Raw genomic sequence first — 26342 nt, forward strand, 5'->3', positions numbered from 1 at the left:
AATGAAGCGATTTTAACTTAAGTGGGCAATTGAGTTCCAGCGTGTGGGAACCCATGGCCCAATTCGTTTTTTCAGTCTGAAACTCGCCTCCGATGACGTCATCATTGCTGCTGCATTTAAGGTCTGCAACAAGCCTTGCTTCTTCTGCAGACTGCCAACCTTTTGGCCTTTCATGTTAGAGGGACCTGGAGGCAGAATGACCAGCGAGAGACCGAGGTCTGCTCCCAGGTTTGATGACGTTGCCCTGCAAGCTTTAGTGGAGGGAGCAAGAGCCAATAAAGAGGTGCTCTTCCCTTCTTCAGGGAGGAAGAAGCCTCCCCAGCAGACCAAGGCTGTGTGGATCCAGGTGGCCCAGGAGATCAACTCATTGTCGATAACCCGCAGAACCTGGCTTCAGTGCAGGAAGAGGTTTCATGACCTTCTGCGCACTGGAAAAGTGAGTATGACTTTCCCATCACCCTCAATCTGATTCCCATTGCCTCTCCTCACCAGCACTCAGCTTTAGCAATCTCTTACTCCACATCCCACTTGACACTGACATCCATGCACCCTTACCCATTCCCTCTCTCTCTATGGTCACATTCACCTAACTATTCGGCTATGTAGCCCTCACACTCCCTATCACTGTGATGCTATGAAACCAACTTACAACACACAGGGAGGGCCCTTGGTCTTGCCACCTCACTCCATCTTTGTCTCCTTCTAACCATCTATGCTATGGATTCTCTACACTCACTCCTTCATTCTCACTCAAACTCCACTTGTCTCCCTCATTGCAGGAAAAGAGAGCTCACAATAAGAGGGAAAGAGCGAGGACAGGAGGAGGGCCACCCTCAGTAGCCCAGCTCGCCCCCTGGGAGGAGGCGGCCTTAGAGATCGTGGGAGTGGAGGATGATGTGCAAGTGGGGGACGGACAGACGGGTGCATCACAGCAAGCTGGTGACAGAATAGATTTCCATCTCTCTCATTGACATTGCATGAGTCGCTGATAATGATTCTGAAGCTCTAACAGATGGACTTATGATCATCTGCAATATACAATGTGCATGTAACCTTGGCATCACATCTCTGACTCTTTCCTTTACTCCCCCACAGGACCATCGACAGCACTCGCCCCCACTAGCCAGGAGGAAGTGCCTGAGCATCTAGACTCCTCAGAGGAAGCTGCAACCTCTGAGGGCGCAGCCTCAGCAGAGTTCAGCACACCCAGCACCAGTGCAGACATTCACACCTTGGTGGGATCATCGCGAGAGTCCACACCCAACTGAGATCGGCGTCTCAACCCCTGCACAGCCGCAGGAGCAGCAGACTGTTAATAATAATAATAATAATTCAACTTTATTGTCATTGTACAATGCACAAGTACATGAACAACGAAATGTGATCTTGCAAGCTCCCATGAGTCCAGTACAAATAACATTAACATTAAATGTAAATAGCACCGTCCTGGGAGAAGCAAAGCCGCTGCGTCTGTGCGCGCCGCCATTCCATTTCCACCATTCCTCCTGTCCGACAATCTTCAGCCCAACGCCCGGGCCTGCTCACCAGTTGGCGAGCCCTCACAGATTCACAACCCCAGAGGACACCCTCCAAAGGTGTCGAGACAGGAGCAGCAAGAAAGTGAGCAAGGGGCCTCCACATCTGCTGAAGCCACAGGGGAAGCACCACGTAGGAGCACACATAAGAGAAAGATACTGCACAAATAGTCACAAGGGTAGTCACTTGGGTGAAATTTGATGTTTAATGTTAAAAAGGCCATCAGGTGGTTACTGTAAATAAAAAATCTGATTGCTACTGCTGCAGTTGTGGCATGTGTCATTTCACTAATGGGACTTCTGTAATGTATATTCCTTTAAGGGGGGAAATATCTTTTACAGCTCATATATACTGCAGTACCGGCAGTGACCACACCTGTATATAGCACTGAGTAGTAATCTGTACAGATCAGTTCCCGTGTGAGCCACGTTGAGTAAACACCTGTTTAACCTTCTCCTGCAGTCTGTGTCTTATTATACAAAGACACAACATTGGCGACAAGGCAAGTTCGAACCTACCTGCAACTCTGCATCACCTCCCGGGGATTCGTTCCTGGAGATCAGTGGATTGGAGGTCAAGGCCAGAGACTCGGGCGTCGACCACGGGCAACCGCCCAGTCATCCAGCAGAGACTCGAGAATTGCGGGGGAGGCTGTCGAGAGCCAGGCTTGGCTTTCCAGTCGAGGAGGTCCAGTGAAACGGGCTGGCAACAGGTAGTGCGTAGACCATTCCCGGACAGCGGCGGGCTAGAGCCCGACTGAGCGGCACAGCAAAAGGCCGAGCAGCGTCGACGGGGGAGCGAGAGAGAGGGCAGAGCGCACAGGGCGCAGCCGGTGGTCAGGGGCCGAGCAGCGTCGAAGAGAGGGAGAGAGAGATGCGCAGAAACCCGCGAGGCGCCGCCATTGCCACGAGGACCGCCGAGAGCGGTGTTGGCAGCAGCGCAGCAGAAGTGCGCGAAACCTACAGGGCGCCGCCATTGCCACGAGAACCGCCGGGAGCAGCGTTGGCAGCAGCAGGGGAGGAAGGAAAGCGCAGGAGACGCCATTTTAAGCCATTGGGACATGCCATTTTAAACCACACCCAAAATGCCGAAGAGTGGCAGTATCACCACGTTTGACAATGAAGTCGAAGATTGGACTACATATGTCGAACGAATAGAGGTATACTGCCAGGCAAATGAGGTGTCAGATGACAAGAAAGCGTCGGTATTGTTAAATTTAATGGGTGCAAAGACGTATGGGTTATTACGAAATCTAGTAACCCCAACGAAGCCAATGGAAAAGAGTTTTGAAGACATAGTAACGATACTACAGGAACATTTAAACCCCACACCGCTGCTGATAGCAGAAAGATTCAAGTTTCACAAACGGAACCAGCATAAGGATGAAAGCAATGCTGATTATTTAACAGAACTGCGCAAACTATCGAAACACTGCCAGTTTGGAGCGGGACTGGCAGATACCTTAAGGGACAAGTTTGTGTGTGGGCTTCAAAGTGAAGGAACCCAGAAACGGCTTTTATCTGAAAAGGACCTTACGCTGGAAAAGGCTTTCAGCATTGCGATATCATATGAAGCAGCAACACGGGGCGCTGCAGAGGTACAACAGAGACCGCAAGAATATGGCACAAACGAAATGTCATATAGAACAGAGAAGTGCTATCGCTGCGGCAGAACAACACACGACCAGAATGATTGCTGGTTCAAAGACAAAGTGTGCAGACAGTGTGGAAAAGTAGGACACATAGCACGAGTCTGCAGGTCGGGAAAGAAAACCAGCAATAAGAAACCTACCAAAGGAAAGTACAAGAAGGTACATAAGATGACGGAGAATAGTTCAGACGAACAAAAGAGTGATAACGACTCCGAAAGCAGGGAACTGAGTTGTCTGAAACTACATAATGTGATCACAACGGAGGATCACCGAACCATTTGGGTCACTCTCAAGATAGCAGAAGTCCAGGTAAAGATGGAATTGGACACAGGATCAGCCCTAACGGGACTACGAGCGGCTATTCTCACACACACCCTTGAGACACAAAAATTATTTTGAAGACGTACACGGGGCAAAAAGTCTACCCCAAAGGAAAAATATGGGTGACCGTTATATATAACGGTAAGGAAACACCAAAACTAGACCTGTATGTATTGCAAGATGGAGGACCACCATTACTGGGACGTGAATGGATCCGAAAAATACAACTGGATTGGCATTCCATACAGGCACTGACTGTGGCTGACAAAAAGGATGATGACGTCACACCTGGGCGACTGTCAAAGATCCTAATTGACGTGAAAGAAGTGTTCTAGCAGGGACTCGGAACACTAAAAGGCATGACAGCGACGATTAAAATTGAAGAAAACGCAAGCCCAAAATTTTTTAAGGCCAGACCGGTACCTTATGCGATCCGCCCAGCCGTCGAAGCAGAGCTGGAGAGTCTGGAACATTCAGGTGTACTGTCCAAGGTACACTGGAGTGAGTGGGCTACACCCATCGTCCCTGTGATGAAAAAGTCGTTGAGCAGCACGCCTGGGGACATCTGTGGGGACTTTAAGGTAACAGTGAACCCGGTCCTTCACACCGTACAATATCCACTTCTGCGGATTGAAGATATTTTCGCCTCACTATCTGGAGGGAAACGCTTCACTAAGATTGATCTGGCCCAGGCGTATCTGCAAATGGAGGTAGAAGAAGCATCAAAAAAATACCTCACAATCAACACCCATCGGCAGCGGGTGGAGGCGGAGCTGAGCGGCAGAGCGACTACAAGAGGCTCCAGAGGCCCAGGTAGGCCCCAGTGCGGCATCGGCAGCGGGTGGAGGCGGAGCTGAGCGGCAGAGCGACTACAAGAGGCTCCAGAGGCCCAGGTAGGCCCCAGTGCGGCATCGGCAGCGGGTGGAGGCGGAGCTGAGCGGCAGAGCGACTACAAGAGGCTCCAGAGGCCCAGGTAGGCCCCAGTGCGGCATCGGCAGCGGGTGGAGGCGGAGCTGAGCGGCAGAGCGACTACAAGAGGCTCCAGAGGCCCAGGTAGGCCCCAGTGCGGCATCGGCAGCGGGTGGAGGCGGAGCTGAGCGGCAGAGCGACTACAAGAGGCTCCAGAGGCCCAGGTAGGCCCCAGTGCGGCATCGGCAGCGGGTGGAGGCGGAGCTGAGCGGCAGAGCGACTACAAGAGGCTCCAGAGGCCCAGGTAGGCCCAGTGCGGCATCGGCAGCGGGTGGAGGCGGAGCTGAGCGGCAGAGCGACTACAAGAGGCTCCAGAGGCCCAGGTAGGCCCCAGTGCGGCATCGGCAGCGGGTGGAGGCGGAGCTGAGCGGCAGAGCGACTACAAGAGGCTCCAGAGGCCCAGGTAGGCCCCAGTGCGGCATCGGCAGCGGGTGGAGGCGGAGCTGAGCGGCAGAGCGACTACAAGAGGCTCCAGAGGCCCAGGTAGGCCCCAGTGCGGCATCGGCAGCGGGTGGAGGCGGAGCTGAGCGGCAGAGCGACTACAAGAGGCTCCAGAGGCCCAGGTAGGCCCCAGTGCGGCATCGGCAGCGGGTGGAGGCGGAGCTGAGCGGCAGAGCGACTACAAGAGGCTCCAGAGGCCCAGGTAGGCCCCAGTGCGGCATCGGCAGCGGGTGGAGGCGGAGCTGAGCGGCAGAGCGACTACAAGAGGCTCCAGAGGCCCAGGTAGGCCCCAGTGCGGCATCGGCAGCGGGTGGAGGCGGAGCTGAGCGGCAGAGCGACTACAAGAGGCTCCAGAGGCCCAGGTAGGCCCCCAGTGCGGCATCGGCAGCGGGTGGAGGCGGAGCTGAGCGGCAGAGCGACTACAAGAGGCTCCAGAGGCCCAGGTAGGCCCCAGTGCGGCATCGGCAGCGGGTGGAGGCGGAGCTGAGCGGCAGAGCGACTACAAGAGGCTCCAGAGGCCCAGGTAGGCCCCAGTGCGGCAGCGGGTGGAGGCGGAGCTGAGCGGCAGAGCGACTACAAGAGGCTCCAGAGGCCCAGGTAGGCCCCAGTGCGGCATCGGCAGCGGGTGGAGGCGGAGCTGAGCGGCAGAGCGACTACAAGAGGCTCCAGAGGCCCAGGTAGGCCCCAGTGCGGCATCGGCAGCGGGTGGAGGCGGAGCTGAGCGGCAGAGCGACTACAAGAGGCTCCAGAGGCCCAGGTAGGCCTCACCAATCTCCAATCTCAGGGAAGGAGAGAGTTAAAAAGCCATTTAAAAAAACAGCTGAGGCGGAAGTCCAGCTCGTGAGCTTTTTTTCAGAAGCGGACCTGGTGGGAAGCACCCAGGTGAAAGGTATTTAAGGAGGGTGGTGGCTTAAACCTGAGTTCCTACAGAGTAGGAAACCCCACCCACCCTCCTCCTCTAACCTAGTAGTCTTTTAGCAGCTGTCTAAAAACAGAGGTCACAAATTTTTTGGTCTCAGTTTCTTTTCAGCAGGGCAGGAACCGGGAGGAGCGGGAAGTCGGCGTAGGACCAAGGGGACACAAGACCGGGAAGTCAGCGAAAGACCAGGGAGGTAAGACTAACTGGTAAGTACTTTCCTCAAACCTTCCTAGAAAGTAAAACCAAAACTAGTGGGATTTGGTTAGTTTAAAAAGGAATAAGAGGAGTACAGTATACATTGGTCTAAGTAAGCTTCGGGAAAACAAAAGTCGATAAATAAACTAAAACTAGAAAATTAAAAAGTAATATAAGGGTTAAGTCATGGCAGTAGAGCTCGGACCTGTGTCATGCTCCTCCTGTAACATGTGGGAAATCAGGGACGCTTCCTGTGTCCCTGACGACTATGTGTGCGGGAAGTGTGTCCAGCTGCAGCTCATGTGGGACCGCATGACGGCCCTTGAGCTGCAGATGGACTCACTTTGGAGCATCCACGATTCTGAGAGGGGTGTGGATAGCACATTTAGTGAGTTGGTCACACCGCAGGTTAAGGCCAGCGTAGACAGTACATGGGTGACCAAAAGGCAGAGCAAGGGCAGGAAGGTAGTGCAGAAATCCCCTGGGGTTGTCTCCCTTAGCAACAGGTTCACCGTCTTAGGTACTGTTGTCGGGGGGGGTGACGCATCGGGGGAAGGCACCAGCAGCCAGGCTCATGGCACCATGACTGGCTCTGTTGCAAAGAAGGGAGGGAAAAAGAGTGGCAGGGCTATAGTAATAGGGGATTCGATTGTAAGGGGAATAGATAGGGGTTTCTGTGGTCGCGACCGAGACTCCAGGATGGTATGTTGCCTCCCTGGTGCAAGGGTCAAGGATGTCTCGGCGCGGGTGCAGAACATTCTGGAGGGGGAGGGGGAACAGCCAGTTGTCGTGATACATGTTGGTACCAACGACGTAGCTAAAAAAAGGGAAGAGGTCCTACAAGTAGAATTTAGGGAGTTAGGAGCCAAGCTAAAAAGTAGGACCTCGAAGGTAGTAATCTCTGGATTACTACCAGTGCCACGTGCTAGTAAGAGTACAGAGAACAGGATAGTTAGGCTAAATACGTGGCTTGAGCAGTGGTGTAAGAGGGAGGGTTTTAAATTTTTGAGGCATTGGAACCAGTTTTGTGGTAGGTGTGACCTATACAAAAGGGACGGTCTACACCTGTGCAGAGATGGAACTGATGTTCTCGGGGTAATTTTTGATAAAGCAGTTCGGGAGCATTTAAACTAGTATGGCAGGGGGCTAGAAACCTATGTAGTGAAATAGAGGAAAGTGAAAGGCAGACAGAAATAAATGGTAAAAGGGTGAGGAACAAAAAACAAAGGGCCAAACTAATTCATAAAAAATGTGAGCATAAAAAAAGCCTGAGGGTTTTATACCTTAATGCGAGAAGCATCAGGAACAAGGTAGATGAATTAGCTGTGGAAATAGAGGTTAATAATTATGATCTAATTGGGATTACGGAAACATGGTTGCAGGGTGAGCAGGGCTGGGAGCTTAACATACAGGGGTATTCAGTATTTAGGAAGGATCGACAAAAAAGAAAGGGAGGAGGGGTAGCATTGCTAGTAAAAGAGGGGATAAATGCAATTGAAAGGAAGGATATTAACTCAGTTAATACAGAATCTATATGGGTGGAGCTAAGAAATAGCGAGGGGCGAAAAACATTAATAGGAGTGGTATATAGGCCTCCAAATAGTAAAATAGAGGTTAGGGAGGGCATCACGAGGGAAATTAGAGAAGCGTGCAATAAGAGCACAGCTGTCATCATAGGTGACTTTAACTTACATATAGATTGGACTAGCCTAATCAGTAAAAATAATGAGGAGGAGGAATTCCTTGAGTGTTTAAGGGATGGTTATCTGGATCAATATGTCGAGGAACCAACTCGGGAACAGGCTATATTGGACTGGGTACTGTGCAATGAGAAGGGACTAATCAGTAATCTTGTTGTACGGGGACCCTTGGGTCAGAGCGATCATAACATGATCGATTTCTCACTCGAAATGGAGAGCGAAGAAATTGACTCAGAGACTAAGGTCCTGAATTTAAACAAGGGGAATTATGATGCCATGAGACGGGAACTGAGTAGGTCTGATTGGACAACGTTCCTGAGAGGACTGGAGGTAGATAAACAATGGCAAACATTTAAAGATAGAATGACAAAATTGCAAAAATTGTTTATACCAATCTGGCATAAAAGGAAATCTAAAAAGGTGACTCAACCGTGGATAACAGGGGAAATTAGAGACAGCATAAAATCCAAAGATAGGGCGTATAAAATAGCCAAAAAAAGCGCCAGAGCGGAAGATTGGGAACAGTTTAAGATAGAGCAACGGAAGGCAAAGGGCATGATCAAGAGGGGCAAAATAGCTTACGAAAACAAGCTGGCGGAAAATATAAAAACTAACTCCAAAAGCTTTTATAAATATATCAAAAGGAAAAGACTGGTGAAAACCAAAGTTGGTCCATTGCAGTCAGATACGGGGGAATATATAATGGGAAATAAGGAAATGGCAGATCAACTAAATGCATACTTTGGGTCAGTCTTTACGAAGGAAGACACAAAAAACCTCCCTGGGATATCGGGAAAAATAGGGACATTGGCAAAGGAGGAACTGACGCAAATCAATATCTCTAAGGATATGGTGTTAAGGAAGCTAAAGGGATTGAAGGTGGACAAATCCCCAGGGCCTGATAACATGCATCCTAGGGTACTGAAGGAGGTGGCCCTAGAGATAGCGGATGCACTAAGGATGATTTTTCAGAATTCATTAGACTCGGGAACAGTGCCGATGGATTGGAGGGTAGCTAACGTTACCCCACTATTCAAAAAGGGGGGTAGGGAAAAAGCAGGTAATTACAGACCTGTAAGCCTTACATCAGTTGTGGGCAAAATGCTGGAGTCCATCATTAAGGATGAAATAGCGGAGCACTTAGCAAATGGGGACAGGATAGGACAGAGTCAACATGGATTTACAAAGGGTAAATCGTGCTTGACTAATCTATTGGAATTTTTTGAGGGAGTAACTGGTAGAATAGATGGGGGAGAGCCAGTAGATGTGGTGTACCTGGACTTCCAAAAGGCCTTCGATAAGGTCCCACATAAAAGATTAGCATGGAAAATTGAGGCTCATGGGATAAAGGGGAAAGTTTTGGCGTGGATAGGGAACTGGCTGTCAGATAGAAAACAGAGAGTTGGAATAAACGGCTCATTTTCTGAATGGCAGGCAGTAACAAGTGGGGTACCACAGGGATCTGTCCTGGGCCCCCAGCTGTTCACAATTTACATTAATGACCTGGATCAGGGAGTCGGATGCAGCATTTCCAAATTTGCAGACGACACTAAACTAGGAGGTGGGGTGGGCTCAGAGGAAGAGACCAGGAAGCTCCAGAGCGATTTGGACAGACTGGGCGATTGGGCGGATAAATGGCAGATGCACTATAATGTGGACAAGTGCGAAGTTATCCACCTTGGGTGCAGGAACGGGAGGGCAAATTATTATTTAAATGGCAATAGATTGGGAGAGGGGGAAGTACAGAGAGACCTGGGTGTTCTTGTACACCAGTCACTGAAGGCGAGCATGCAGGTGCAACAGGCGGTCAAGAAGGCAAACGGTATGCTGGCCTTCATAGCAAAAGGGTTAGAATACAGGAACAGGGATACCTTGCTGCAGCTGTACAGGGCACTGGTGAGACCACACCTCGAGTACTGTGTACAGTTTTGGTCGCCTCATCTGAGGAAGGATGTTCTTGCCATGGAGGGGGTGCAGCGGCGATTCACCAGGCTGATACCAGGAATGGATGACCTATGAGGAGAGACTATGTAGTTTAGGGATGTACACACTGGAGTTTAGAAGATTGAGAGGGGACCTCATAGAAGTGTATAAAATTCTGACAGGTCTAGACAGACTGGATGCAGAAGGAATGTTTCCCTTGGCGGGTGAGAACAGAACTAGAGGACATAATTTAAGGATAAGGGCTAAACCATTTAGGACAGAGATGAGGGGGAATTTCTTCACTCAGAGAGTGGTGAACCTGTGGAACTCATTGCCACAGAGGGCAGTGTACGCCAGCTCATTAAATATATTTAAGAGGGAATTAGATATATTTCTACGGGCAAAAGGGGTTAAGGGTTACGGAGAGAAGGCGGGGACGGGATACTGAATTAAAGGATCAGCCATGATCTCATTAAATGGCGGAGCAGGCACGAAGGGCCGAATGGCCTACTCCTGCTCCTATCTTCTATGTATCTATGTATCTATAATACAACCGGCTGGTATTCGGGGTAGCATCAGCTCCGGCTATTTGGCAGAGGGCAATGGAACAAGTCCTGCAAGGGATCCCAGGGACCCAGTGTTATTTGGACGACATCCTGGTCACGGGCGAAAATGACAGTGATCACCTTGCCAACCTGGAGCAGGTGCTCACTAGATTGCAGGGATATGGGCTCTGAGCTAACCGCCCCAAATGCGAGTTTTTTAGAAAACAGATCTCGTATTGTGGCCACGTTATCGATAAAGAGGGGTTACATAAGTCCCCAGGGAAGATTGAGGCAGTAGTCAAGGCTCCAGCACCGGAGAATGTGTCACAACTGAGGTCATTCCTCGGGCTGGTAAACGACTACCATAAGTTCTTGCCAAATTTGTCTACAATACTACACCCACTGAACACCCTACTGCAAACTGGGGTGCCATGGAAGTGGAGTGACGAATGTAGACGAGCTTTCCAGAAGAGCAAAACACTAATCACATCGAAAGAGGTATTGGCCCATTACAACCCGGCATTACCAATTCGGTTGGCATGTGATGCATCACCCTACGGCATTGGAGCGGTGCTGTCGCACAAATTCTCGGACGGCTCAGAGAGGCAAATAGCCTTTGCGTCACGATCACTAACCTCAGCCGAGCGTAACTACGCCCAGATTGACAGGGAGGCCCTCAGCCTAGTGTGGGGAGTGAAAAAGTTCAATCACTATCTGCACAGGCAGAAATTCATCTTGCTGACTGATCACCAGCCTCTTGTTTCCATTTTTAATCCAAAGAAGGGCGTTCCGGTGATGACTGCGCAACGAATACAAAGATGGTCACTTTTTCTAGGGGCGCACCACTATGAGATTGAATATAAGGGCACGAAACAGCATGGAAATGCTGATGGGCTATCACACCTGCCACCGCCTACTGCGGAGGAAGCACCAGCAGTGGATCCTGTTGAAATATTCCATTCGACTATAGTTGAATACCTACCGGTAGCTAACGCTTGTATCGAAAAGGAAACCCGAAATGACCCGACACTGTCTCGGGTATATGATTTGACGGTGAAGGGATGGCCAGCACATGCCGACTCACTCTTGCCAGCATTCTCGACAAGGAGAGAACAGCTGTCAGTGTGCCGGGGGACCTTGATGTGTGGATCCCGAGTGGTAATTCCACCCAAGTTAAGGGATAGAGTGCTCAATGAGCTTCATGAGGGTCATCTGGGAGGGGTAAAAATGAAAAGGCTTATGTGTGCTGGCCGGGAATCGATAAACAAATCGAGGACCTGATGAAGAGCTGCTCAGGATGCCAGAAAGTCCAAAATGCACCACCACAGGCCCCTCTACACCCATGGGAGTGGCCCTCATCTCCATGGCAACAGGTGCATATTGATTTTGCTGGTCCATTCATGGACTCAATGTTTTTAATAGCCGTGGATGTGCACTCGAAATGGCCTGAGGTCATCAAAATGTCCTCCACCACCACAGAGAAAACTATTGCAGTCCTACGGACCATTTTTGCCAGGAATGGCTTGCCAGAACAGATTTGCTCCGACAACGGACCACAGTTTGTGTCTGAAGAGTTCCGGAGGTTCTTGAAAAAGAATGGGGTAAGGCATTACACATCCGCCCCATATCATCCAGCCACAAATGGATTGGCTGAGAGGTTCGTACAAACCTTTAAGAAGGCAATAAAGGCTATGTACAATGACAACATTCTGCTGCAGCACAAGGTGGACAATTTCCTGTTCGCCTACCGGAATGCGACACATGCAGTCACCAACCAGGCCCCAGCCATGATGTTCTTTAACCGAAAGTTAAGATCTCGCCTGGATTTGCTCAGACCAAACGTACGAAGAGATGTTGAGAGTAAGCAATTCCAGCACATCCATGAGAAGCCAACAAGGAGCTTCAATGTTGGGCAACCAGTCTTGGCCCGCGGCTACCGAACAGAAAAATGGCAGCCAGGAACGATATGCACACGGCAGGGCCCCCTAATGTACACAGTGGACGTTGGGGAGAGCATCGTGAGACGCCATGCTGACCAGATCCTAGAGTCACAGGAACAAGTCAACCCCATGCCTGGTGATGAACCCGATGTACAGGTCACATCTACCCCAGAAACAGTAGCATCGGAGGCTGATGAACCAACCGACGACAGGGGGCCAGAATCGCCTCCGCACCAAGAGCAAGACACTCGGGAAACGCGCTCTCCAGAAAGGATCAGGAAGCCTCCCCAAAGACTGAATATATAAATAGACTATTTTCAGCTAATGTTGCATGTTAAAAGTGTTAATTGTAATTAGTTTGATATTTAATTGTTAAATGAGTGTTATGGTACTGTTAATCTAAAAGGGGAGGAATTGTAATGTATATACCTTTAAGGGGGGAACTATCTTTTACAGCTCATGTATACTGCAGTACCGGCAGTGACCACACCTGTATATAGCACTGAGTAGTAATCTGTACAGATCAGTTCCCGTGTGAGCCACGTTGAGTAAACACCTGTTGTACCGTTCTCCTGCAGTCTGTGTCTTATTATACACAGACACAACAACTTCCACATTGAGGGCTTAGGATTACTTGGTATATGCCTCAGTTGAGGAAGCCCTCAGTGAAGGTGGCGAGAGGGGTTTCCCAGGAGGTCACACTGGAGATGGGTGTCAGGCTCCAAACTCCCATAGCTCTGGTTATGCCTTCTAAAAGATCCCCCAGACCTGAGACAACAAAGTCCTGCCACCTGCAAATGATGGCTGATCAAATATCCTATTTAATGGTGAAGCGGCAGCTAATAGTCAGCAATCCAATTGTGCTCCCACCAGGTTTCACCGTCGTGTTTCAGAGCAGGCGTGCTTCACGTTGGAAAAGGGTTAAAATCACCAAGGCCTTTCAAAATGGGATAATAGAGGCAATTTAGTGCTTGTTAAGGGCCTTAAGGGCCTATCCCGCCTCTTCGAAGTGGGACGGAGACGGGAGCAGTAAACACGATTTCTTGAAAATTGCTTGGAAGCGGGATGGAGGCGGGGTTGGGCCGCCCGCCACTTTTTGCAATTTTAACACCCCACACGCCTCCATTCCAGCCTCCACGGCCCTGTGAAATTTGAGCCCTGTGGCTATAAGAGCAGGTCAGAGGCTGGGTATTCTGTGGCGAGTGTCTCTCCTCCTGACTCCCCAAACCTTTCCACCATCTACAAAGCACAAGTCAGGAGTGTGTTGGAATACTCTCCACTTGCCTGGATGAGCACAGCTCCAACAACACTCAAGAAGCCCAACACCATCCAGGACAAAGCAGCCCGCTTGATTGGCACCCCATCCACCACCTTAAACATTCACTCCCTCCACCACCGGCGCACCGTGGCTGCAGTGTGTACCATCTACAAGATGCACTGCAGCAACTCGCCAAGGCTTCTTCGGCAGCACCTCCCAAACCCGCGACCTCTTCCACCTAGAAGGACAAGGGCAGCAGGTGCGTGGGAACACCACCATCTCCAAGATTCCCACCATCCTGACTTGGAAATATATCGCTGTTCCTTCATTGTCGCTGGGTCAAAATCCTGGAACTCCCTCCCTAACAGCACTGTGGGAGTACCTTCACCACACGGACTGCAGCGGTTCAAGAAGGCGGCTCACCACCACCTTCTCAAGGGCAACTAGGGACGGGCAATAAATGCTGGCCTTGCCAGTGACGCCCCCATCCCCCAATGAATAAATTAAAAGAAATTCTGTATCTAAGGAGTTTGAATCTTGAATCCTATGATTTTAATGAATAATCCTGGAACTTAAACTGCTTTCAGCATTGCGATCTTTAAAAGGAACTACCCCATGCGTTTGTTTTAAACAGATGTTGAAGTACCTGAGCTTCTCCTAACTTGACTTACTCAGACTCGAGATCTGGGGTTGCTCTTTAAACAGGAGATGGGAGGTAGGGAGGAGGCTACAGTTCAGGTCGGGTTCAGGGCGGAACATAGAGGCTGAGGGGCTTCAGATTCAGAATTGAGCTTCCCTGAAAGGGAAGGGGAGTTAGAGGTCAGGTCGTTGATTGGGAGACTGATGTTGAGTCCTCGCTGTGGGCTGTAATTTTTGACAAGGCCTTTCTGGTGGGGACTGGGATTATGCAGGAGGAACAACTAAAGGGTCAGAGCTGGGGGACAGTCGCTTCAGATCGATATATATATATTTTTTTCTTGCAATGCCTTGCACTGAAGGGAGGAGCATGGAGCCTTTCAAGAAAAAGAGAGATTTTGTCAGCTTCACCTGCTATTGGCTGGTTCATCTTCTGCTTTTCAGCAATCTGATTGGTCCTTTGGATCACACTGACCAATCAAATGGCATAAAATTGACAGTGGGGCGGGAGGACATTTTTGAGCATGTAACGAGCCCCAGCCTGTTCAGTCTTTCCTGATAGTTATACCCTCTCAGTTCTGGTATCATCTTTGTAAAACTTTTTTGCACCCTCTCCAGTGCCTCTATATCCTTTTTGTAATACGGAGACAAGAACTGTGCACAGTGCTCCAAGTGTTTGACAAATCTGTTGGAGTTTTTTGAGGTTCTAACTAGCAGAATAGATAAGTGGATGTGGTGTATTTGGATTTTCAGAAGGCATTTGATAAAGTACCACACAGAGGTTATTACACAAAATTAGGGCTCATGGGATTGTTAGTAATATAGTAGCATGGATTGAGGATTGGTTAACGGACAGAAAACAGGTTCAATATAAGTTTAACAGAACTTCTCTGCTTTTGAATTCTATTACTCTAGAAATGAGCCCCAGTGTTTTGTTTGTACTGATAGTTTCATTAACGAGTATCATCGGATTCAATGTTTGGTGTCAGATTTTAGACATTGGCCTAGAAATTCAGTATAGCCACTTTTGGGGCGGAAAAGTCGGGCGGCCGCTAAAGTTTGCGCCCGGCGCAAAGTCGAGGCCACTTCGCCGATATTCAGTAGCTTCGCCCTAAGAGTTTGCTCGAGCGCTAAAACTGGCGTTACACAACTATCTTTAGGTGCAAAGCCGGCGGTGCTGAGCTAAACCGCCGAGGCCGGGCGCAGCGCAGGTGCGGTCATTTCTTGATTGACAGCAGACACCCTGGCGCCGGCCAGCTCTTAAAGGGGGAAGGGTCGAGTTCGTCTGCTGCCACGCCCTGGACACTGCAGCCCTCCAGCTAGGCCTAAACACTGCTGCTGAACAGAAATAGCGCCGGGAAAGATGCAGAAGGCCCGTGAATGAGCGCAGCGCTTCACTGGCCATGATTTGAGGGTGCTGGTTAGGGCTTTGGAGAGGAGACGCAAACTCTTGTTCCCGGACAGTGGCAAGAAGCCTGCGACCAGCGTCTACAGGAAAGCCTGGAGGGAGGTCGCCCACAGGGTCACATCCAACAGCGAGGTCCCCAGGACCGGTGTCCAATGCCGGAAAAAGTTCAATGACCTCACAAGGATTGTCAGGGTGAGTCCCCTTTCCAGTGTCCTCCTCATCCTTGCATGTGCACCTCACATTATGGGCAAAGGGACCTAAAAGCCCTAATGGCCAGCCCTCATCCAGCAGCTATGGGACTGGCATGAACATCAATTGCACATTCTGCACTTTACACACTGGCCAAGCTATTCGACCATGGGAGGCAGTGCACACAAGATCAGGGCACCACACTGGCCAAGCTATTCGACCATGGGAGGCAGTGCACACAAGATCAGGGCACCACACTGTACTTAGAGGCCGTCCTTTCTCTTGCAGGCCAAGCTGGCACACAATCAGAAGAGCCGGACTGTGACCGGGGGAGGCCGTCCCCAGATCCAGCAGCTCAGTGACCTTGAAGAGCGCGTGGGTAGCCTCATGGGTGCCCGGGCGATTGGCCCCGTTGCATCTGGAGATGCCGACCCTGTTCTGGGCACCAATGGTAAGGACATCACCTTTTGGACCTCTCTCGTCCCACTTGCGCTTCAGATCTACATCCTTTGCCACTGTCCGACCAATGCGCTGAATGCCACCACTCATGCCTCCCTTGCTGACGCCCTCTCCTCACTCTAAAGCTACTCTTGTGCCTTCCTGCTTTCAGATGGTGAGGAGGAGGTCCCTGACGCTGCCAGTGACAGCCCCTCGGAAGAGGAGGAGGAGGAGGAGGAAGAGGAAGAGGAAGGCGGCCCATCAGGGGAACTCTCAGCCGCGCCAGGGGATGCCAATGGAGGGGACATGTCTTCCCTGGAGGAGAGCCAGGGGGAAGTGTCGCAGGGGAGTGTAGCTCCTGTGCCCAGTGGCGTGCAGCAACGTGGGAAGGGTCGGGCAGCTCGGCGGCCTTCTTCCCAGAGGGGGGAAGGGTCGCAGGGGAGTGTAGTTGCTGGGCCCAGTGGCATCCAGCAACGCGGGAAGGGTCGGCCAGCTCGGCGGCCTTCTCCCCAGAGGGAGAGTCCGGCCTCCAGTCCGGAGATGGTCCTCGCCAAGGAGGTGCGCCTCCTCGATCAAATGTCCGTGGACTCGGATCGCCGGCACACCGAGTTCATGGGGGTTGTGGCACGGTTGCCTGAGGCCATCGAGTCCCTGGCTCATAGTGTGGCCGATTTCGGCGCCTCACAGGCCAGGAGTTTCGAGCAATGCGAAGCAGCACACGCCACGAGTCGGTCCGAATTCGGGGCAGCACAGGCCGCGAGTCGGGCCGAATTCGGGGCAGCTCACGCAGCGAGTGGCCAGGTGATCAGTGGTGCCGTGCAGTCACTGGCTGGTCTGATGCAGGCACAGACCAGGGCAGTACGGGCACTCACTGCTGCCACACTCGCTGTGTCAGCCAGGCATCGCCAGGGCACCCGCCGCGCTGCAGCAGCACAGCGGTCTGTCCTTCAGCAGATTGCTGCGCATGCTGCAGTGCTGGCCCGGGCGAGTGCCAGTGTCTCAGGCGAGCTGTGAGCGCCTGCCATCAGCCAGCTTGCCCCCATTCCTGCAGCCGCCACTGCCACTCCCCCAGTGGAGCTGCGACGAGCTGCTGGAGAGACTGCTGCTGCCCAGCCACAGCTGCAGCAGTCACCAGCCGGCCCCTCGAGGGCCAGAGCTCGTCTAGGCCGACCCCCAAGGGCATCTGCCGTCACACCATGTGCCCCTCAGGAGCCTTCCCCCAGCCTTGCAGCAGCCACCGGGCACACTTTGAGGAGGAGCAGCAGGGCGGCCAGGGGCCGCAAAAGGCTGGTCAAGGAATCGCCCTCGCGGGCCACAAAGTAGAGGGTGTGGGCAAATGTGTTTTTATATGGGGATGGTTGTTTTTATATGGGGATGGTTGTTTTGTTTATGGGGATGGTTGTTTTTGTAAGGCCGAGGATGAAGGCCATTTTTGTGGAAATGTTTTGTTATTCCTCCCCAGGTTGTGGGAGTGAGTCATGTGTGTGACTGTTTTTTGGGTGTGTTGTCTGTTTTTGGGTTTCATGTGGGAAGGGCCCTGAGTTTGTTCAATAAAGCATTTTATTTATTCAGCTTGTCCATGTTTGATGTTTGAAGTGGTTGTTGCCTTAACCGGCTGAGGGCTTGCGGAGCGGCTGCATTCAGGTCCCTTCATTGCCACAAGCCATTCCCTGAAAGGGGGCCTAGAAGTGACGTTCAATAAGCCGCCGACGGGCGGCCCTTGGACCTTGTGCCTCCCTCCTGGGCTGGTACTCCTCCTCCTCCTCCTCCTCCTCCTCATGCTCCTCCTGCTCCTCCTCCTGAGGTGGTGCTCCAGCGTGAGGTGGCAGTGCCTGAGTCCTGCGGATAGCCAGGTTGTGCAGCATGCAGCAAACGACCACGACCTGGGAGACTCTCTCCGGCGAATACTGCAGAGATCCTCCGGAATGATCCAGGCAGCGGAACCGTTGCTTGAGGACGCCAATCGTTTGTTCTATGATGTTCCTAGTGGCTTGATGGCTTTCGTTGTATGCCTCCTCAGCAGGGGTCCTGGGCGCGCGGAGCGGGGTCATGAGCCAGGTACACAAAGGATAGCCTTTGTCCCCGATAAGCCATCCTCTTGGGGGAGGCTGTGCCTGGAACATGTCAGCCACAGTAGTCTGTCGCAGGATAAATGCATCGTGGCTGCTGCCTGGAAAGCGGGCATTGACAGCTAGGATGCGCTGCCTGTGGTAACACACCAGCTGTACATTGAGGGAATGGTAGCCCTTCCGGTTGTGGTAATCCTCGGCATTGTCGATAGGTGCCCGCAAAGCCACATGCGTGCAGTCAATGGCGCCCTGCACCATGGGGAAGCCCGCTGTTCTCGCAAATCCCACTGCACGCTGCTGCTGCTTCTCCAGGGTCATGGGGAAGGAGATGAATTGGTGTCTCCTTCTGAAAAGGGCATTGGTCACCTGGCGGATGCAGCAATGCACGGCGAACTGGGATATGTTAGCAATGTCCCCAGCAGCGGCTTGGAAGGAGCCGCTTGCATAGAAGTTCAGAGCCACCGTGACCTTCACTTCCACCAACAGAGACGTCCTGCACCTCAGCTGTGGACGCAGATCTCTGTGAAGCAGCTGGCAGATCTCTGCAACCACCTCCCTTCTGAAGCGCAGCCTCCTAACACACTGCGCGGCAGGCATGGTGAGATAGGACACCTGCTGGCGGTATTCCCTGAGTGGGTAAGGCCTACGTTGCCGACGCCTGTTGCCCCCCTCTGCGTCTAGCCAGGGCTGCCCCTCTCACACAGCGTCTGCGAGCCCTTCGCACATAATGCTGAAACTGAGGGTTGGCACCCCATGCAGCCCCCATAATATACTGGCAAACAATGACCTCACAATGAAGGCGAATTGCCAAGCTCTGGCCTGAAGCCAAAAATACCTCTCCTATGTTGGGCCAAAGCAGTAAGCTCTCTTCCTTGGTCTCTGTCCATAAATCCGTTGCACAAGAGTGATTGCTGCAAAATGGCTGGCCTTTATAGTTCAGGGTAAGTGCCCTTTAATTTGCGCTCCCCGCGGCCCGCATGGCCTCTGCTGCGTTCCAGTTCACAGTTCTTAGGACCGCCACGCCCACATTGGGCGGGCGCGACTGAAGTTCCGGATTGGGGCGCACAAAGGGCGTTGCACGAGGAAATGACGTCATAATCTGCGCGCGCAGCTTAGCGCACGCAAACACTTTGCGCCGGCGCTAAATGTCTACTGAAGTTGGGCGTAGGCGCAGATCGCGCTGCGCCCGGCCGCTAAGTGCCTAGCGCTTGAGATCTACTCCTCCTAAGGCGCTAACGGCTGGCGCACGCAACTGAATTTCTAGGCCATTGACTTTTAGACTCTGTACGGTTTTGTAAACAATGGCCTGTACTGAAACCCTTGATTGGCAGTTCTAAAATGATAATGGCAGACTGATATAGTCACACATTCACAGAGAGACAAACAAACTTGGCAGAACTGCAGTCTGGAGCGTAATCACCTCATTAAATTTTTGTTGTAGAGAGACATTTATTGCCTCTGGAGATACATTTAATAGCTGTTCTGCTAAAAAAACAAATTAACCAATTAAACAATGTTCTTATTACCTGCTGCCCATGTAAACAATCAGCGTTTCAGTGGATCACTTCTGTCCCTAAACACAAAGTACATAAATATCAAAATCGCTCACTATCTGAAGAACTATTTTCATCATTTTTAATGTCAAGGTGGCACTTTCCAGCTCATTTTATTGAGGTCCATTGTCTTAAGTTTTGATCAAGAAATCAGTTGAGCGAAACGAGAGAGAAAGGCTGTGAGATTACACCATAAAGATACAAACAGACCAACATGTGTTTTCTGAAACCCCTCACTTCACTAGTTTAGTTATATCCCATTCTATCATTCTATCATTTCAGGGCCAAAGTATTTGTCAGGCATACAAAGACAGTGTGAGACAGTTACACTGTCGCGTGTGCCGGAGAGGCCCTCTCCTGTTCAGTGACGCAGGCGCTCCTGTAAGTGGATCTCATTCCCCCTACATTCCAGACTAGACCCACACTGCCTTAGGTCTACTTAAAGGGAACATTGGTGGTAGGGCTGGAAGAGGTTTCAGAGATAGGGAGGGGCGAGTGGTTCATCTTGCTTGACTTAACCAAAATAACTCGTAACTACCCGCCTGCATGCTCCTTATAAGCCTAGCCAGTGCATGCCCTTTGCAGCTTTTGTTTGAGGCCCGACTGACTTTTCAGCTTTTTGCTGGACCTGACTGTCTGCATGAGTCTCGGTCTGCCGAGCGCCCTGGAATAAGGACTTCCCAACACATTGGGTGTGAGGCGTTTATTAACTACCGAGACAAGCTGATGATTTGCTGATAGCTTTCAGTCTACGGGAACACCACTCCAACACCTAAACCCATTAACATTTTACCCACCTTCCATTGCAATGGTTAAAAATAAAACTTTGGTGAATACACTTTTCTTTAAAAAAAAATCGACTTTTCTTTCAATTAAATAATGGTCAACAAATCTCAAAATGTGACAGAAACATAGAAAATCGAGATGAGACTGAGTTAAGATATATTTTCCAACTGGGTTTCCTGATTTTCAGTCATGGGTATGGCAAAGCCCATTGGAATATTGGCTGGAGATCGGCGCTGAATCCCAACCCATTTTACCGTTGCATACATTTCTGGCCGTGATACAACCGGGGGCAGGAAGATCCCATCTGAAGCCAGCAGGAGCTTCATTTTAATATAACGTCAGTCGTGGCTGAGTGGGTAGCACTCTTGAGTCTTGAGTCGGAAGGCTGGGGGTTCAAGCCCCATCCAGAGACTTGAGCACAACATCTATCCAGACACTCCAGTGCAGTACCGAGGGAGTGCTGCACTGTCGGGGGTGCCATCTTTTGGATGACATGTCCTCTCAAGCAGTATTGTGGTACCATTCTGGTGAATCTCCACTGCACCTGCTCCAAGGCCTTTTTGACCTTCCTAAAGCGTGGTGCCCAGAATTGGACACAATACTCTAGCTGAGGCCTAACCAGTGTTTTATAAAGCTTTACCGTAACTTCCTTGCTTTTATACTCTATGCCTCAATTTATAAAGCCAAGGATCCCGTGTGTTTTTTTTTAACAGCCTTATCAACTTGCCCTGCCACCTTCAAAGGCTTGTGTACATACACCCCCAGGTCTCTCTGTTCATACTGGGAGGTGTGGCACTTCTTTGTCAGTCACGGCTCAGTGGGTAGCACTCTTGCCTCTGAGTCAGAGGTTGTGGGTTGAAGTCTCACTTCAGAGGCTTGAGCACATAATCTAGGCTGACACTTTGGTGCAGTACTGTTAGAGGCGCTGTCTTTCGGATGAGATGTTAAACCGAGGCTCCGTCTGGCCTCTCAGTTGGATGTAAAAGATCCCATGGCACTTTTTGAAGAAGAGCAGGGGAGTTCTCCCTGGAGTCCTGACCAATATTTATCCCTCAACCAACATCACTAAAACAGATTATCTGGTCATTATCACATTGCTATTTGTTGGATCTTGCTGTGTGCAATTTTGGTTGCCGTGTTTCCTACATTACAACAATGACTACACTTCAAAAAAAAGTACTGAATTGGCTGTCAAGCATTTTGGGATGTCCTGAGGTCGTGAAAGGCGCTATATAAATGTACAGATCCAAGGTCATCCCATCCTCTGTCATCGAATGACAGTATGCAGACGATGCTTGCGTCTGCGCTTACTCGGAGGTCGAACTCCAAACCATCGTAAACACCTTCACCGAAGCATACGAGAGCATGGGCCTTACACTAAACATCCGTAAGACAAAGGTCCTCTACCAACCTGCCCCCACCACACAGTGCTGCCCCCCGATTATCAAAATCCATGACAAGGCCTTGGACAACGTGGACCACTTTCCATACCTCAGGAGCCTGCTGTCAACAAGGGCAGACGTCGACGACGAAGTCCAACACCGCCTTCAGTGTGCCAGTGCAGCCTTCGGTCGCCTGAGGAAGAGAGTGGTTAAAGACCAGGGCCTAGAAATTCACTATGGCCCCGCCAGCTGGCTAGCGCCCAAAAGTTAGCGCTGGGCGCGGAGCCAGTTGCGACTGTCAGATATTCAGTTTTTGCGCCCCAAGTTGGAACCGGGCGCTATTCCAGGGTGTACCCGCCCCCGCTTGGGGCGCTGAAACTGAATTTCAGCGCTCTAGGCGCCGCTGCGCCACCCGCTGCGGAGCGGCAGGCTGCGGTACTGCAGGCCTCCTCCTTCTCTTAAGGGGGAGGTGCCTGCCACGGGGAGATCGCCGCTGGATTGTGCCGGCAAATGAGCCCGGCACCACGGAGAAGTGCCAGGTTCGCGGAAAGCAGCCGGCAATGCCGCGGGGGGGGGGGGGGTGGTGGAGGAGGCCGGGGAAGGAGGTGCAGGCAGGTGGCCGCCGAAAAAGTGGCCGGCCGCACCTCCACCTTAAAGCGCCCCACTAAGGCTACAGTACGGCCCCGTTTTCTGGTCGCTGTTTGCGGCCGCTGCGGAAGAGGCGGCCGCAACTAAATATGGGGATCGGGCCGGTATCGGGGTGGAACCGGGGCACTGCGCACACCGATGACGTCATCGGTGCCGGCGCAGCGCTAACGGCTACCGCCGCCATTACCGCTGCGCTGAATATCAGCGCAAACTCCTGTATTGGCGCAGAAGCCCTCTTTAGGCGGTAACAGACCGCAAAGCTGCCGGCGCCTTAATGAATTTCTAGGCCCAGGACCTCAAACCCGGCACTAAGCTCATGGTCTACAGAGCAGCAGTGATACCTGCCCTGCTGTATGCCTCAGAGACATGGACCATATACAGCAGGCACCTCAAAGCACTGGAGAGGTACCACCAGCGCTGCCTGCGCAAGATCCTACAAATCCATTGGCAGGATAGGCGCACCAACGTCAGTGTTCTTGCTCAAGCCAACATCCCCAGCATCGAAGCTCTGACCACGCTCAATCAGCTCCGATGGACGGGTCACATTGTCCGCATGCCCGATATGAGACTCCCAAAACAAGCGCTCTACTCAGAACTCCGGCACGGCAAGAGAGCCCCAGGTGGCAGAGGAAACGCTTCAAGGACACCTTCAAAGCCTCCTTGAAAAAGTGTAACATCCCCACCGACACCTGGGATTCCCTGGCCCAAGACCGCACAAAGTGGAGGAGAAGCATCCGGGTAGGCGCTGAACACCTCGAGTCTCTTCGCTGGGAGCAAGCGGAAGCAAAACGCAGGCAGCGCAAGGAGCGCACGTCAACCCAAGCACCCCACCCACCCGCCCCTTCAACCACCGTCTGCCCCACCTGTGACAGAGACTGTAGGTCCCGCATTGGACTAATCAGTCACCTGAGAACTCATTTTTAATGTGGAAGCAAGTCATCCCCGGTTCCGAGGGACTGCCTCAGAAGAAGAATATAAATGTAAGTCTTTCTTTTCTTAGCGTTTCCTGATCTGAGTTGCATTGTGCACAGAGGTGGGGAGGGGAGTTTGCAATATCGCTGGGGAGGGGAGGAATCAGAGGAGCGAGTCGTACATGGGCAATCTCTGGCTCCTCCTAAGCTACAGGAGGCAATATTGGCAAACTGCCAGCACCTGTGAGGGGTCAAAATACAGAACAAAAGGGGGTAATTAGCCAATTACCCCAGCCCCATCAAAATAGAACTTAAAAAAAACTTTTCTCTGGAAGTTGAAGACAGGGACCGTTGCCATGGAAATAGAGCCCTCCATGTGAGGGACCTTTCAAAGGACTCTGGAATGGGCTGGAGCCATTTATTACAAATTGTAATGCAACTCCTCACCATTAGGGGCAGCATTACCACCCTTTCGGAAGAGCTGTGAAGCAGCTGAGCTTTGGTGGGAACAGGCTGCCCAGCGCAGAATGTTTTAAAAGAGATTCACCACTGCAGTCTCCTGCCTGTCTGAAGAATGATATTTATAGACATATAACTCAGTTTGTGCAGTAAACGGCTCTTCAAGTGGGAGCTGTTTAAGATACGTTTGGTAGCCAATATAATCCACAAACTGAATTAAGAGGTATATTTACATTGTTTCATAAAAGATTCACAGGGTGTCGATCTGTTCCATGAGAGTGCCTCACTTTAATTTTCTCCAGAGAGGAGAAGCCTCCCATAGGTCAGCTGCCTCTGATCACTGCCATTAATTTACACAAGGACTTCAGTGTATGGTAGATGATTAACAACTCAACCACTGAGATCCACTGATAGCACATATTCTGGACACCGCACTTCAGGAAGGATCTCAAGGCCTTGGAGAGGTTGCCATGGAGATTTACCAGAATGGCACCAGGGATGAGGGACGTCGGTTGTGTGGAGAGACTGGAGAAGCTGGGATTGCTCTCCTTGGAGCAGAGAAGGTGAAGGAGAGATTTAATAGAGGTGTTCAAAATGATGAGGCGTTTTGATAGAGTAAATAAGGAGAGACTGTTTCCACTAGTAGGAGGGTCGGTAACCAGGGGGACACAGAGTTAAGTTGATTGGCAAAAGAACCAGGGGGAGATGAGGAGAAATTATTTTACGCCGCGAGTTGTTGTAATCTGGAATGAACAACCTGAAAGGGCGGTGGAAGCAGATTCAACAGTAACTTTCAAAAGGGAATTGGATAAATACTTGAAAAGGAAAATTTGCAGGGCTATGGGGAAAGAGCAGGGGACTAATTGGATAGCTCTACCAAATTGCCAACACAGGCGCAATGGGCCGACTGGCTTCCTTCTGTGCTGTGTCATTCTATGATCACTGCCTAGTGTGGTGCACAGCCACACAGAACAGGTTGCATCCCTGAGCTGATCACAGGAGGAGACAGCGTGGCACTAAATCCACCTGTTTGAACCATGCCTATCAAATTCAGTCTGGACACACTGGTGAATGAGGAATAGGCACAAGTAGGACTGAGCTTTGTTGCCCTGGCAGCCTGGACTTGCCGTGCGTGTGGTCAACGGGCCGTAGTTTGGGCCACCTTGACCTAGACAGTCAGCATCAGCAGGCTATTCAACCTTCGGCGGGGGGGGGGGGGCACTGTGTACCAGCCCAGGCAGGAGGACATATCCCAGGGTATTGCCAGAAGGCTGATGGTGTGGGATCTCAGGGCTGGCTGAAGCCTGGCCAGGAACGATTCAACCCTCTTGCTGTCTCACCTTTATGGCAGATATATATTTTTGAAGTAGTTTCTAGATGCTGTAAACCAGGGGGGTCCAAATTCATTGACTTCATGGGCCGTGTACATGTGTCCCATGAAGCTTCAGGGACCACAGATAATGTTTACATCCAGATTCCAATTCATTTGCAGATATCTCACCTTGCTGACCCTGACACACCTCGGTGTCGGATTTGGATTCATCCGCCAATCAGGCAATGGCCCTGTCCAAATCTTAAGCTTGCAAACTCTCCAGGATTGCCCTGGAGTCTCCAGGGATTGAAGACTATTCTCCAGGACACTGCAGTGAGCAACACCCGGGAGAAAAATCACAGGGGCGTTGAAAAAAGTGTATTTTAGTCTTCTTGGAATATCTTTGTTTATTAGATATAAAAATATTGGAGATGAGAAAAAAGGGTGGGGCAGTTGGAGGTGAGAGGTCAGGTGATGAAACCTCCAGGAATATGCCCAATCAGAGTTGTTGCTGTTTTTGGGATCTTGCTGTGCACAAATTGGCTGCTGCATTTCCTACATTACAACAGCGACTACACTTCAAAAGTGCTTAATTGGCTGTAAAGCGCTTTGAAACGACCTGAGGCTATGAAAGGCGCTATAGAAATGCAAGTCTTTCTTTCTTTAACATGTTCACCGTTGTTTGAAACCATGTCTCCCGACACCAGCTTTCCAATGCTGGGAACTCTTGGAGAAAAACGCACACGTTCTTGGCTGGATTTCCTCTGGGTCGGGATCTCCGCCTGTTTGTCCCGGCTCCACCTTGACCCCAACTCGTTTTGCTGGATCGGGTCTTATTTGACGAGCAGGGCAGGCTCCCACTGCAGGATCTCCATCACACAGAGGGAGCCTGGTGCTGTTAGGGGTTGGGGGGTGGGGGGAGATCCGGGACCCCTGCAGAGGAGGCAGAGGCCCAGCAGTGGCACTAAAGGCTGTCAGTGAGTCCCGGACTCTCTAAGGAGGGCTGGGGGCAGAAGTCAGGGAGGGGTGGCTTGTACCAGGCCCTCTCGCTCCAACGCGACCAACAACAGGATTTCCACTGCACCCCTGGCAGGGGCTGACATGTCTTCTCTGCTGGTACCAGGGATCAGTGGTACTTTGGTGGGACTGTAAG

At 51.3% G+C, this 26342-nt stretch overlaps 1 protein-coding gene across 1 annotated transcript in view; it reads right to left on the reverse strand.

Moving 5' to 3' along the window:
* Positions 1–26342, reverse strand: part of LOC147101480 (zinc-binding protein A33-like) — a 150869-nt gene that overhangs the window by 120160 nt on the left and 4367 nt on the right. The window contains exon 2 of the mRNA XM_085966625.1: positions 19665–19711. The gene's annotated coding sequence lies outside the window, so the exon portion shown is untranslated. The remainder of the gene's footprint in view (positions 1–19664; positions 19712–26342) is intronic.

This window comes from Somniosus microcephalus, chromosome 24 (assembly GCF_052327205.1).
Source record: "Somniosus microcephalus isolate GS21.2 chromosome 24, FLI_Smic_1.0, whole genome shotgun sequence".
Lineage (NCBI taxonomy): Eukaryota > Metazoa > Chordata > Chondrichthyes > Squaliformes > Somniosidae > Somniosus > Somniosus microcephalus.